The sequence below is a fragment of the Ranitomeya variabilis genome, chromosome 6, assembly GCF_051348905.1.
Source record: "Ranitomeya variabilis isolate aRanVar5 chromosome 6, aRanVar5.hap1, whole genome shotgun sequence".
NCBI lineage: Eukaryota > Metazoa > Chordata > Amphibia > Anura > Dendrobatidae > Ranitomeya > Ranitomeya variabilis.
Genome location: NC_135237.1, coordinates 559,534,497 through 559,547,926, shown reverse-complemented (window position 1 = coordinate 559,547,926; position 13,430 = coordinate 559,534,497). Strand labels below are relative to the sequence as shown.

The following is a 13,430-nucleotide window of genomic DNA, read 5'->3' as shown; positions in this document are numbered from 1 at the left end:
CTGAGTATGCAGGATGGCACATCGGATGTGGAATGGCAGAGCTGAGTGTGCAGGATGACACCTTGGATCTGGAACGACAGAGCTGAGTATGCAGGATGGCACCTTGGATGTGGAACGGCAGAGCTGAGTATGCAGGATGGCACCTTGGATGTGGAATGGCAGAGCTGAGTATGCAGGATGGCACATCGGATGTGGAATGGCTGAGCTGAGCATGCAGGATGGCACCTTGGATGTGGAACGACAGAGCTGAGTATGCAGGATGGCACCTTGGATGTGGAACGGCAGAGCTGAGTATGCAGGATGGCACCTTGGATGTGGAACGACAGAGCTGAGTATGCAGGATGGCACCTTGGACGTGGAACGACAGAGCTGAGTATGCAGGATGGCACCTTGGATGTGGAACGACAGAGCTGAGTATGCAGAATGGCACCTTGGATGTGGAACGGCAGAGCTGAGTATGCAGGATGGCACCTTGGATGTGGAACGGCAGAGCTGAGTATGCAGGATGGCACCTTGGATGTGGAACGGCAGAGCTGAGTATGCAGGATGGCACCTTGGATGTGGAACGACAGAGCTGAGTATGCAGGATGGCACCTTGGATGTGGAGCGGCAGAGCTGAGTATGCAGGATGGCACCTTGGATGTGGAGCGGCAGAGCTGAGTATGCAGGATGGCACCTTGGATGTGGAACGGCAGAGCTGAGTATGCAGGATGGCACCTTGGATGTGGAGCGGCAGAGCTGAGTATGCAGGATGGCACATCGGATGTGGAACGGCAGAGCTGAGTATGCAGGATGGCACCTTGGATGTGGAACGACAGAGCTGAGTATGCAGGATGGCACCTTGGATGTGGAGCGGCAGAGCTGAGTATGCAGGATGGCACCTTGGATGTGGAATGGCAGAGCTGAGTATGCAGGATGGCACCTTGGGTGTGGAATGGCAGAGCTGAGTATGCAGGATGACACCTTGGATGTGGAACGACAGAGCTGAGTATGCAGGATGGCACCTTGGATGTGGAGCGGCAGAGCTGAGTATGCAGGATGGCACCTTGGATGTGGAGCGGCAGAGCTGAGTATGCAGGATGGCACCTTGGATGTGGAGCGGCAGAGCTGAGTATGCAGGATGGCACCTTGGATGTGGAACGACAGAGCTGAGTATGCAGGATGGCACCTTGGATGTGGAGCGGCAGAGCTGAGTATGCAGGATGGCACCTTGGATGTGGAGCGGCAGAGCTGAGTATGCAGGATGGCACCTTGGATGTGGAATGGCAGAGCTGAGTATGCAGGATGGCACCTTGGGTATGGAATGGCAGAGGATGCAGGATGACAGTTTGGGTGCGGAACAGCAGAGCTGAATATTGAATGCCAGATGGCACCTTGAACATTGGATTGCAGAGTTGAATATGCAGGATCGCATCTTGGATGTGGAATAGCAGTGCTGAATTGCTGGATGGCACCTTGGACGTGGATCGGCAGACCCGAGTATGTGGTTTAGTACATTGGAACAGCAGAACTGTTTGTGCAGACTGGTACCTTGGAATGAGTTGTTGAAGCAGAGCTGACTTTGTCTGGATTCTACTTTTGGTACTGTAGCAGAGGCCTGCAAAGTAGCAGACCTGGATATGACAGTAGACCCCATTGTGGCAGAATAGCAGAGCTGAGATGTCTGAAAGCACAGCATGTAGACGTCATAAAACGTGGTAGCAACATAGAAGCCCAACTACCTGCTCTGGCCTATATGATCCTAGGGAGTGACATGAGAGCTGTACGCCAGGTGACCCTAGTGAACCAATGACATCAGAGGACAGATGAAGACCCCAACACCGGGACAAAGAAAGGGGCGTAGCAGTGCAGTAATCAGTGCATTGGTCTATGTGCACTGAGCACCCTCTAATTATAGCAGGGTCTCAGCTGTGAGAATAGGAGTACAGGTTTAATATGAAAGCAGGGGAGGGATTACTGTCTAAACCGGCCAATCAGAAGACACTGAGCACCAGGACACAACCCCTGAGGTACCTTAATGGGGGATATATTGGTTGTCAGAATATTCTGTAAAAAAAAAAATCTGTCCATCTCTCTGCACAACCATGATCTTCTCACCATTGTCTCTGCGTCTCCCTTCTTACAATCACATCCTTCCTTACACAGGACTGCAGGAAAGATCAGAGCGAGGAAACCCCGGTGCGTCCTTGACCCGAGGAAACCCCAATACTTGTTAGTGCGATATGTGCGCCAAACAAAAGACTGTAGATTATGACTTATAGTGATTGATATTTTATTCCTGTACATTCATCCGAAGCTGCAATACTGCTACACTGTAACAAGCACTGCAGCTGTGTGACAGCTTGTAATCTTCTTATTACACTGAGGATAATGTATGTAAAGCGCTGCAGAATATGATAGCGCTTTATATTATTATTAGTATTCCTTGAATATCTTTTATAAGACCTCCCAAAAGTGAACATTAAACCAAAACATCAAAAACCAATGTTCAAACAGTATATTAAATATTATTTTAAAAAAGGACAAACTGACAGAATAATACATAATAAATATCACAGTGCAAAAAAAACGCATCATGTAGGGTACAGATCAAATATACATGCTGGAGAGTAATCTCCAAAGGGACAAACCTATAGGTGCAGAAGTGTATCATGAACGGTCTCAAAAGACCAAATGAAGTGCATGAAAAGTCTCTAAGCAAATACTAGTACCAGTGTAAAGATGATGTGTAGTGCCCCAGGACTCCAGCTGCAACGTACGTTTCGCCACCGTGGCTTTTTCAAGGACTCCTAACTGGACATCTACGTCCCGTCCTCCTTCCTTACTACACATCCACTCATGACTGCAGCACATCTAGATTTATCCCTGTTAACCGAGTTATTATACAGAAATGGGTAGTTAATATACTATACTATGTATACTTTTGCAACTTTTGACAAAATGAAAAATGAAGCATTTTTACAAAATGATCTCCTATTGTTTTGTGTATACAGCTCCTACGCACACCAATGTATTCTTATAGTTACAAACCCCTATTCATAACAGTGACAAAAAGGGAGTAACATGTGAGCTCGGGATCAGAATGGACATGGTTTGCTTGTAGTGACACATACAGGAGCTTCTCACAAAATTAGAATATCATCAAAAAGTGAATTTATTTCAGTTCTTGAAAACGTGAAACTCGTATATTCTATAGAGTCACTACACACAGAGTGATCTATTCCAAGTGTTTATTTCTATTAATGTTGATGATTATGGCTTACAGCCAATGAAAACCCCAAAGTCATTATCTCAGTAAATTAGAATACTTTATAACACCAGCTTGAAAAATGATTTTAAAATCTGAAATGTTCCCTACTGAAATGTATGTTCAGTAACTGCACTCAGAACTTGGTCGCGGCTCCTTTTGCATCAATTACTGCATCAATGAGGCGTGGCATGGAGGCGATCAGCCTGTGGCACTGCTGAGTGGCTATGGAAGCCCAGGTTGCTTTGATAGCAGCCTTCAGCTTGTCTGCATTGTTGGGTCTGGTGTCTCATCTTCCTCTTGACAATACTCCATAGATTCTCTATGGGGATAAGGTCAGACGAGTTTGCCGCCAATCAGTCCCAGTGATACTGTTGTGTTTACACTAGGTATTGGTACTTTTGGCCGTGTGGACAGGGGCCAAGTCCTGCTGGAGAATGACATTTCCATCTCCAAAAAGCTTGTCAGCAGAGGGAAGGATGAAGTGCTCTACAGTGTCCTGGTAGATGGCTGCGCTGACTTTGGTCTTGATAAAACCCAGTGGACCTACACCAGCAGATGACATGGCTCCCCAAACCATCACTGATTGTGGAGACTTCACACTAGACCTCCAGCAGCTTGGACTGTGTCCTCTCCACTCTTCCTCCAGACTCCGGGACCTTGATTTCTGAATGAAATGAAAAATGTACTTTCCTTGTGGAGTGTGTCAGTGACGCTTTCTGGACATCTGTCATTCAGGAGTCTTCCCCATGATTGTGGAGCTACTGAAACAGACTAAAGGACCTTTATGAACCCTTAGGAAGCCTTCTCAGGTTTTTTTTTTTTAATTATTCTAATTTACTGAGATAATGACTTTTGGGTTTTCATTGGCTGTAAGCCATAATCATTAACATTAACAGAAATAAACACTTGGAATAGATCACTCTGTAATGACTCTATAGAATATAGGAGATTCACTTTTTGTATTGAAGAACTGAAATAAATTCACTTTTTGATGATATTCTAATTTTGTGAGAGGCTCCTGTAGGTCTGCATGGGAGCTGTGTACGTAAAATGGTACTTTTTTTTTTTTTTCAAGTAAAACTGGGAGGAAAACGGCTTCATATTTTTTATTCCAGAGCCATTGAAACAAAGTATATTATCTGCTGATGAGTAAACATTACCGAAAAACTTTTAGGGCTTAATTAATGGTTGATGTCCAGGTCTTGTTGTGTGTTATACAGACATGATAGTAACAATATTATTAGTCATCTTCATACAGTACATCCAGTGCAGAACTCAAGATTCGGCACAGACACTTGTAAGGTGAGATGGGTGTTATAACAGAGGGGGGACTGTATACATCTGAAGTGACAGGCAATGATACTCTGTAATATCGCGTTGTTGAAATTAGTAATCATAATAGTGCTAAAGATGGATGTAAAAAGTAGTTTAATAAAAAGTAAAATAAAAAAAAAACAATAAAAAATAAATAAAAAATCTATATATACAAGGGTGAGTCAAAAATTATCTGCACTCTGGCTTTAGAATTTATTTTAATTTTTAAAAAAGTCAAATATGTAATTTTTTAACATAATCTCGCTGCTTTTCAATACACTTTGTCCATCTGTCAACGAGCCTCCGTATTCAGTCATTACAAAATATTTTCGTCAGAGCTGCGAGCGGTGAGTGCAGCGCTGTCTTCACCTCTTCATCAGATGTGCGACCATACAGGCGATGGTCCGACGGGTCGAGATCAGAACCAGTTCATGGGCACACAATGTTTTTCCCGTAAAAATAAGATAAAATTCATTTACTGTTTTATTCGCCTTCCAAAAAAATAAAAGATCAAAAAGTCGAAAGTACCGTCTAATGGCTCCAATACAAACGACAGCTCATCACAGAAAAAATAACTAATAAAAAGTAAAAGCGTAATAATAATAATATATATACAAATCTAAAAAAAAAACAACTTAAGGAGCAAAACCCCCAAAGTGCGCAAATGTTGTTATTTTCCACCCACAATTGTTTATACTTTAAATACCACGATAAATTGTGCCCCCATAAAACAAGGCCTCGTACGGCCATGATAAGGGAAAAGTAGAAAAGTTTTGGTCCTTGTAAAACGAGGAGGGAAAAACGTCACCGCGGTGAAAGTGGCGCCATAGTTTACTGTAAACGATATCTATAACCCTGTATGTAACCCTTTCTCATGTACAGCCCCATGGAATTAATGGTGCTATATAAATAATAATAATAAAAAATAATAATAATAGTTGTGCCAGTGGCGGAATCGCTCCTCACCAATGAACACGCGGCTGATACGAGAGTAGATACTTATATATGGCAGGTTTAGGTGCTAAGGCTTTGGCCATGGTAAAGTCTGGTGGGGTGCTCAGACTTTCGCACTGGGGTCCAGCAGCTCCAGGCTTGCCCTCTCATCGTCCCTGATTATAGGTTGCTGTCATTCCTGCAGTTCCCAGACACAGACTTTTTTTTCTTCCCCTTAGGACGTCCCTAACCCAAACGTAGCCGAGGATTCAGAGGAACCGCTGACGTCAAAGTCAAAGTAAACGCGGGGCTGATCCTGCATCGCTCCTCGCCGGCTGCAGACGATCCTGTCATTTGTGTCTGCGAACATCTGCGGCCGGGATCTGTCGGCACCTGCTGTAAGTAGAGCGCCCATGTTATAGCACAGGACCATCCGCAGGGAGGGAGCTCTGAGGTGTACTGTATCACTGGTGTATCTAATCCCACCATGTGTGATACTGTCTGCTGAGCTGAATCTAATCCTCTCCTGTGTGATACTGTCTGCTGAGCTGAATCTAATCCTCTCCTGTGTGATACTGTCTGCTGAGCCGTGTATCTAATCCTATCCTGTGTGATACTGTCTGCTGAGCCGTGTATCTAATCCTCTCCTGTGTGATACTGTCTGCTGAGCCGTGTATCTAATCCTATCCTGTGTGATACTGACTGCTGAGCTGAATCTAATCCTATCCTGTGTGATACTGTCTGCTGAGCCGTGTATCTAATCCTATCCTGTGTGATACTGTCTGCTGAGCCATGTATCTAATCCTATCCTGTGTGATACTGTCTGCTGAGCTGTATCTAATCCCATCATGCGTGATGCTGTCTGCTGAGCTATGTATCTAATCCTATCCTGTGTGATACTGTCTGCTGAGCTGTATCTAATCCTCTCCTGTGTGATACTGACTGCTGAGCTGTGTATCTAATCCTCTCCTGTGTGATACTGACTGCTGAGCCGTGTATCTAATCCTCTCCTGTGATACTGACTGCTGAGCTGTATCTAATCCTCTCCTGTGTGATACTGACTGCTGAGCTGTGTATCTAATCCTCTCCTGTGTGATACTGTCTGCTGAGCTGTGTATCTAATCCTCTCCTGTGTGATACTGACTGCTGAGCTGTATCTAATCCTCTCCTGTGTGATACTGACTGCTGAGCTGTGTATCTAATCCTCTCCTGTGTGATACTGACTGCTGAGCTGTATCTAATCCTCTCCTGTGTGATACTGACTGCTGAGCTGTGTATCTAATCCTCTCCTGTGTGATACTGACTGCTGAGCTGTATCTAATCCTCTCCTGTGTGATACTGACTGCTGAGCTGTGTATCTAATCCTCTCCTGTGTGATACTGTCTGCTGAGCTGTATCTAATCCTATCCTGTGTGATACTGTCTGCTGAACTGTGTCTAATCCCACCATGTGTGATACTGACTGCTGAGCCATGTATCTAATCTTCTCCTGTGTGATACTGACTGCTGAGCTGTATCTAATCCTCTCCTGTGTGATACTGACTGCTGAGCTGTGTATCTAATCCTATCCTGTGTGATAATGACTCCTGAGCTGTGTATCTAATCCTCTCCTGTGTGATACTGACTGCTGAGCTGTGTATCTAATCCTATCCTGTGTGATACTGCTGAGCTGTGTATCTAATCCTATCCTGTGTGATACTGACTGCTGAGCTGTGTATCTAATCCTATCCTGTGTGATACTGCTGAGCTGTGTATCTAATCCTGTCCTGTGTGATACTGACTGCTGAGCTGTATCTAATCCTATCCTGTGTGATAATGACTGCTGAGCTGTATCTAATCCTATCCTGTGTGATACTGCTGAGCTGTGTATCTAATCCTATCCTGTGTGACACTGTCTGCTGAGCTGTGTATCTAATCCCATCCTGTGTGATACTGACTGCTGAGCTGTGTATCTAATCCTATCCTGTGTGATACTGACTGCTGAGCTGTGTATCTAATCCTATCCTGTGTGATACTGACTGCTGAGCTGTGTATCTAATCCTATCCTGTATAATACTGACTGCTGAGCTGTGTATCTAATACTCTCCTGTGGGATACTGACTGCTGAGCTGTGTATCTAATCCTATCCTGTGTAATACTGACTGCTGAGCCGTGTATCTAATCCTATCCTGTGTGATACTGACTGCTGAGCTGTGTATCTAATCCTATCCTGTATAATACTGACTGCTGAGCTGTGTATCTAATACTCTCCTGTGGGATACTGACTGCTGAGCTGTGTATCTAATCCTATCCTGTATAATACTGACTGCTGAGCTGTGTATCTAATCCTCTCCTGTGTGATACTGTCTGCTGAGCTGTGTATCTAATCCTATCCTGTGTGATACTGTGCTGAGCTGTGTATCTAATCCTATCCTGTGTGATACTGACTGCTGAGCTGTGTATCTAATCCTATCCTGTGTGATACTGTCTGCTGAGCCGTGTATCTAATCCCAACCTGAGTGATACTGTCTGCTCAGCTGTATCTAATCCCATCTTGTGTGATGCTGTCTGCTGAGCTGTATCTAATCCTACCATGTGTGATACTGTCTGCTGAGCTGTATCTAATCCTACCATGCGTGATACTGTCTGCTGAGCTGTGTATCTAATCCCATCATGCGTGATACTGACTGCTGAGCTGTGTATCTAATCCTATCCTGTGTGATACTGACTGCTGAGCTGTGTATCTAATCCTCTCCTGTCTGATACTGACTGCTGAGCTGTATCTAATCCTATCCTGTGTGATACTGTCTGATGAGCCGTGTATCTAATCCCATCATGTGTGATACTGTCTGCTGAGCTGTATGTAATCCCATCATGCGTGATACTGTCTGCTGAGCTGTATCTAATCCCATCATGCGTGATACTGTCTGCTGAGCTGTATCTAATCCCATCATGCGTGATACTGTCTGCTGAGCTGTATCTAATCCCATCATGTGTGATGCTGTCTGCTGAGCTGTGTATCTAATCCTATCCGGTGTGATACTGACTGCTGAGCCGTGTTTCTAATACCACCCTGTGTGATACTGTCTGCTGAGCTGTATCTAATCCCATCATGTGTGATACTGACTGCTGAGCTGTATCTAATCCTATCCTGTGTGATACTGACTGCTGAGCCGTGTATCTAATCCTATCCTGTGTGATACTGTCTGTTGAGCTGTATCTAATCCTATCCTGTGTGATACTGACTGCTGAGCCGTGTATCTAATCCTCTCCTGTGTGATACTGACTGCTGAGCCATGTATCTAATCCTATCCTGTGTGATACTGTCTGTTGAGCTGTATCTAATCCTATCCTGTGTGATACTGACTGCTGAGCCGTGTATCTAATCCTATCCTGTGTGATACTGTCTGTTGAGCTGTATCTAATCCTATCCTGTGTGATACTGACTGCTGAGCCGTGTATCTAATCCTATCCTGTGTGATACTGTCTGTTGAGCTGTATCTAATCCTATCCTGTGTGATACTGACTGCTGACCTGTGTATCTAATCCTATCCTGTGTGATACTGTCTGCTGAGCTGTATCTAATCCTATTCTGTGTGATATTGTCTGTTGAGCTGTATCTAATCCTCTCCTGTGTGATACTGACTGCTGAGCCGTGTATCTAATCCTATCCTGTGTGATACTGCTGAGCTGTGTATCTAATCCTATCCTGTGTGATACTGTCTGCTGAGCCGTGTATCTAATCCTATCCTGTGTGATACTGTCTGCTGAGCTATGTATCTAATCCTCTCCTGTGTAATACTGTCTGCTGAGCTGTATCTAATCCCATCATGCGTGATGCTGTCTGCTGAGCTGTATCTAATCCCATCATGCGTGATACTGTCTGCTGAGCTGTATCTAATCCCACCATGCGTGATACTGACTCCTGAGCCGTGTATCTAATCCCACCATGTGTGATATAGTCTGCTGAGCTGTATCTAATCCTATCCTGTGTGATACTGTCTGCTGAGCCGTGTATCTAATCCTATCCTGTGTGATACTGACTGCTGAGCTGTATCTAATCCCATCATGTGTGATGCTGTCTGCTGAGCTGTATCTAATCCTACCATGTGTGATACTGTCTGCTGAGCCGTGTATCTAATCCCACCATGTGAGATACTGACTGCTGAGCCGTGTATCTAATCCTATCCTGTGTGATACTGACTGCTGAGCTGTGTATCTAATCCTATCCTGTGTGATACTGTCTGCTGAGCTGTATCTAATCCTACCATGTGTGATATTGTCTGCTGAGCTGTATCTAATACTACCCTGCATGATACTGTCTGCTGAGCCGTGTATCTAATCCCATCATGCGTGATACTGACTGCTGAGCTGTGTAACTAATCCTCTCCTGTGTGATACTGACTGCTGAGCTGTGTATCTAATCCCATCCTGTGTGATACTGTCTGCTGAGCTGTGTATCTAATCCTCTCCTGTGTGATACCGACTGCTGAGCTGTGTATCTAATCCTATCCTGTGTGATACTGACTGCTGAGCTGTATCTAATCCTATCCTGTGTGATACTGTCTGCTGAGCTGTGTATCTAATCCTATCCTGTGTGATACTGTCTGCTGAGCCGTGTATCTAATCCTATCCTGTGTGTTATTGTCTGCTGAGCTTATTATCTAATCCTATCCTGTGTGATACTGACTGCTGAGCCGTGTATCTAATCCTATCCTGTGTGATACTGACTGCTGAGCTGTGTATCTAATCCTGTCCTGTGTGATACTGACTGCTGAGCCATGTATCTAATCCTATCCTGTGTGATACTGACTGCTGAGTTGTGTATCTAATCCTGTCCTGTGTGATACTGACTGCTGAGCTGTGTATCTAATTCTATCCTATGGGATACTGACTGCTGAGCTGTGTATCTAATCTTCTCCAGCGTAATACTGACTGCTGAGCTGTGTATATAATCCTTTTATGTGTGATACTGACTGCTGAGCCGTTTATTCAATCCTTATTTCATTATCAAAGATTTATAAAATAAGTACACCAGTATCATCGGGTCCATGTGATCTATTTCCTGTCTGATGCAGTTTGCCCTGTGAGTTCTGGTGACAGATCCCTCTTAGGGTTTTCTCTTTCTCATACACCTTTATTCCTTACATTTTATTCCAGGGATTCTCAATTTTAAATGTCAATTATTTGGAGGAAACATTGGAGAAATTCATGGTCGGCTAGATGGGATCTGCGTCTGCAGGTGTGAGGTACAGAGATCTCTGCTGCCTGCTTTATCTCTTCTGTATACTGTTATACCCTGACCTCAGTAATAAGATTGTATGCGGTGAGCGCCGCCTAGTGGTGGTGCAGGGAGCAGCTTTTCGCACCTTCACTACAGCACACTCAGACTGGCCCTGCAAATGTTTTAAGCACTGACTTCAATAGGAAATGCCGACATATATGTGCAGATGTAGCAGATCTCATCTTGTTGCCAGGCACGCTATCGGTGCCGCCAGTGCCTCCTAAAAAAGTTGTTCCAAAGTTGTTCCTGAAAAGTAGGACGAATGTCATGCGAGTATCATGCGATTTTTCTCACCTAGAATCTGTATGCAATGCGTTTTTAACATCAGCTTTTACAGATAGATATATAGATACATAGATGTAATTGACATATATAATAAGTACAGTGCAACTTACTGTACATGTATTTAGCTCATCATTAAATAATAATTTAAAAACCAGCTGAGGGAAAGCCGACAGCTGGTGGCTGATGTTGATAGCCTGGGAAGGGGGTAATACCCATGGAGCTTCCCAGGCTATTAATATCAGCTCACGGCTGCATACTTAGCCTTTACTGGTTATTAAATTGGGGGACCCCCAAAAAAATGATTTGGGGTCCCCCGCAAAATTAGTAACTAGCAAAGGCTAGGCCAACAGCTGTGGGCTGACATTAATTGGCTAGGAAGAGGCCATGGATATTGGTCCATCCCAGGCTAAAAACATCAGCCCTCAGTTGCCTTAGAAATTACGAGGTCGGGTTTTGACTGCTAGGACCCCCACCAATCCTGAGGCTCTGAAATGACCCATAAGAGTAAAGCAGTTGTAGCATATAGGATGGGGCATTTCAGAGCTCGGTTCTTAGGTTCCTTGGGCTACCAGTAGCCGGGCACTTACTGGTCTACAAGTGATCACCTTCTTGTAGTTTTCACACTGAGCACTAAGCATTATACTAGACAGATACTGCCTGTTCTGAACATATGACTTTTCAGCAGTTTCATCATCATCGCAGACAAGATTACAATGAAAGGTAACACCCAAACAGTTGTGTTCAAAAGTTTACATACCCCGGCAGAATTTTTGCTTTCTTGGCCTTTTTTCAGAGACTATGAATGATAACACCAAAAAATTTCTCCACTCATGGTTAGTGGTGGGGTGAAGCCATTTATTGTCAAACTACTGTGTTTTCTCTCTTTAAATCATAATGACAACCCAAAACATCCATATGACCCTGATCAAAAGTTCACATTCCCTGGTGATTTTGGCCTGATAACATGCACTGGAGTTGACACAAATGGGTTTGAATGGCTACTAAAGGTAACATCCTCACCTGTGACCTGTTTGCTTGTAATCTGTGTGTGTGCATAAAAGCTAAGTGAGTTTCTGGGATCCAGACAGACTCTTGCATCTTTCATCCAGCCACTGACATTTCTGGATTGTGAGTCATGGGGAAAGCAAAAGAATTGTCAACAGATCTACGGGAAAAGGTAGATGAACTGTATAAAACAGGAAAGGGATACAAAAAAGATATCCAAGGAATTGATAATGCCAGTCAGCAACGTTCAATCTGCGATTAGCAAATGGAAAAATCAGGAGCTATGTAAAAACAAAACCACGATCAGGTAGACCAACAAAAATGTTGTCCACAGCTGCCAGGAAAATTGTTCGGGATGCAAAGATAAACCCACAAATAACATCAGCTGACATACAGGACTCTCTGAAAACTAGCGGTGTGACTGTTTCTAGATGCACAATAAGGAGGCACTTGAAGAAAAATGGGCTGCATGGTCGAGTCGCCAGAAGAAAACCATTACTGCGCAAATGCCACAAAGTATCTCACCTACAATATGCAAAACAGCACAGAGACAAGCCTCAGAACTTCTGGAACAAGGTAATTTGGAGTGATGAAACCAAAACTGAACTTTTTGGCCAAAACCATAAATGTTACATTTGGAGAGAGGTAATTGATGAAGGAACACCATTCCTACTGTAAAGCACGGAGGTGGATCGCTGATATTTTGGGGATGTGTGAGCTACAAAGGCACAGGAAACTTGGTCAAAGTTGAAGGAAAGATGAATGCAGCACGTTATCAGCAAATTTGCACTCATCAGCCCGGAAGCTGCGCATGGGATGTACATGAACGTTCCAACATGACAACAATCCAAAACACAAGGCCAAGTCGACCTGTCATTGGCTACAGCAGAACAAAGTGAAGGTTCTGGAGTGGCCATCTCTGTCATGATTCTCAATGGCGAGAGAACATAGCCCAGCATATATGAGAACTAGCTCTTGGAAGATGGAAACTATACTGACCATGAACTAAACCTGCCGCACAACTAGAAGTGGCCGGGTAGCATGCCTACGTTTTTTAACCCTAGATGCCCAGCGCCAGCCGGAGAACTACCTAATCCTAGCAGAGGAAAAGACAGTCCTGGCTCACCTCTAGAGAAATTTTCCCAAAAGGCAGACAGAGGCCCCCACATATATTGGCGGTGATTTTAGATGAAATGACAAACGTAGTATGAAAATAGGTTTAGCAAAATCGAGGTCCGCTTTCTAGATAGCAGGAAGACAGAAAGGACACTTTCATGGTCAGCAGAAAACCCTATCAAAACACCATCCAGAAATTCCTTTAAGACTCTAGCATTAACTCATAACACCAGAGTGGCAATTTCCGATCACAAGAGCTTTCCAG

The 13,430-nt window shown here is 44.1% G+C and overlaps 1 protein-coding gene across 4 annotated transcripts in view; it reads left to right on the top strand.

Annotated features, from left to right (window-relative positions):
* The first annotated feature begins 5,579 nt into the window (after positions 1-5,579).
* GPR20 (G protein-coupled receptor 20) overlaps positions 5,580-13,430 on the top strand; it is an 83,968-nt gene continuing 76,117 nt past the window's right edge. The window contains exons 1-2 of one of the 4 annotated variants that reach the window (XM_077268341.1): positions 5,580-5,895; positions 10,636-10,724. The gene's annotated coding sequence lies outside the window, so the exon portion shown is untranslated. The remainder of the gene's footprint in view (positions 5,896-10,635; positions 10,725-13,430) is intronic. The other 3 variants (XM_077268340.1, XM_077268342.1, XM_077268343.1) reach the window with 3 other exon arrangements.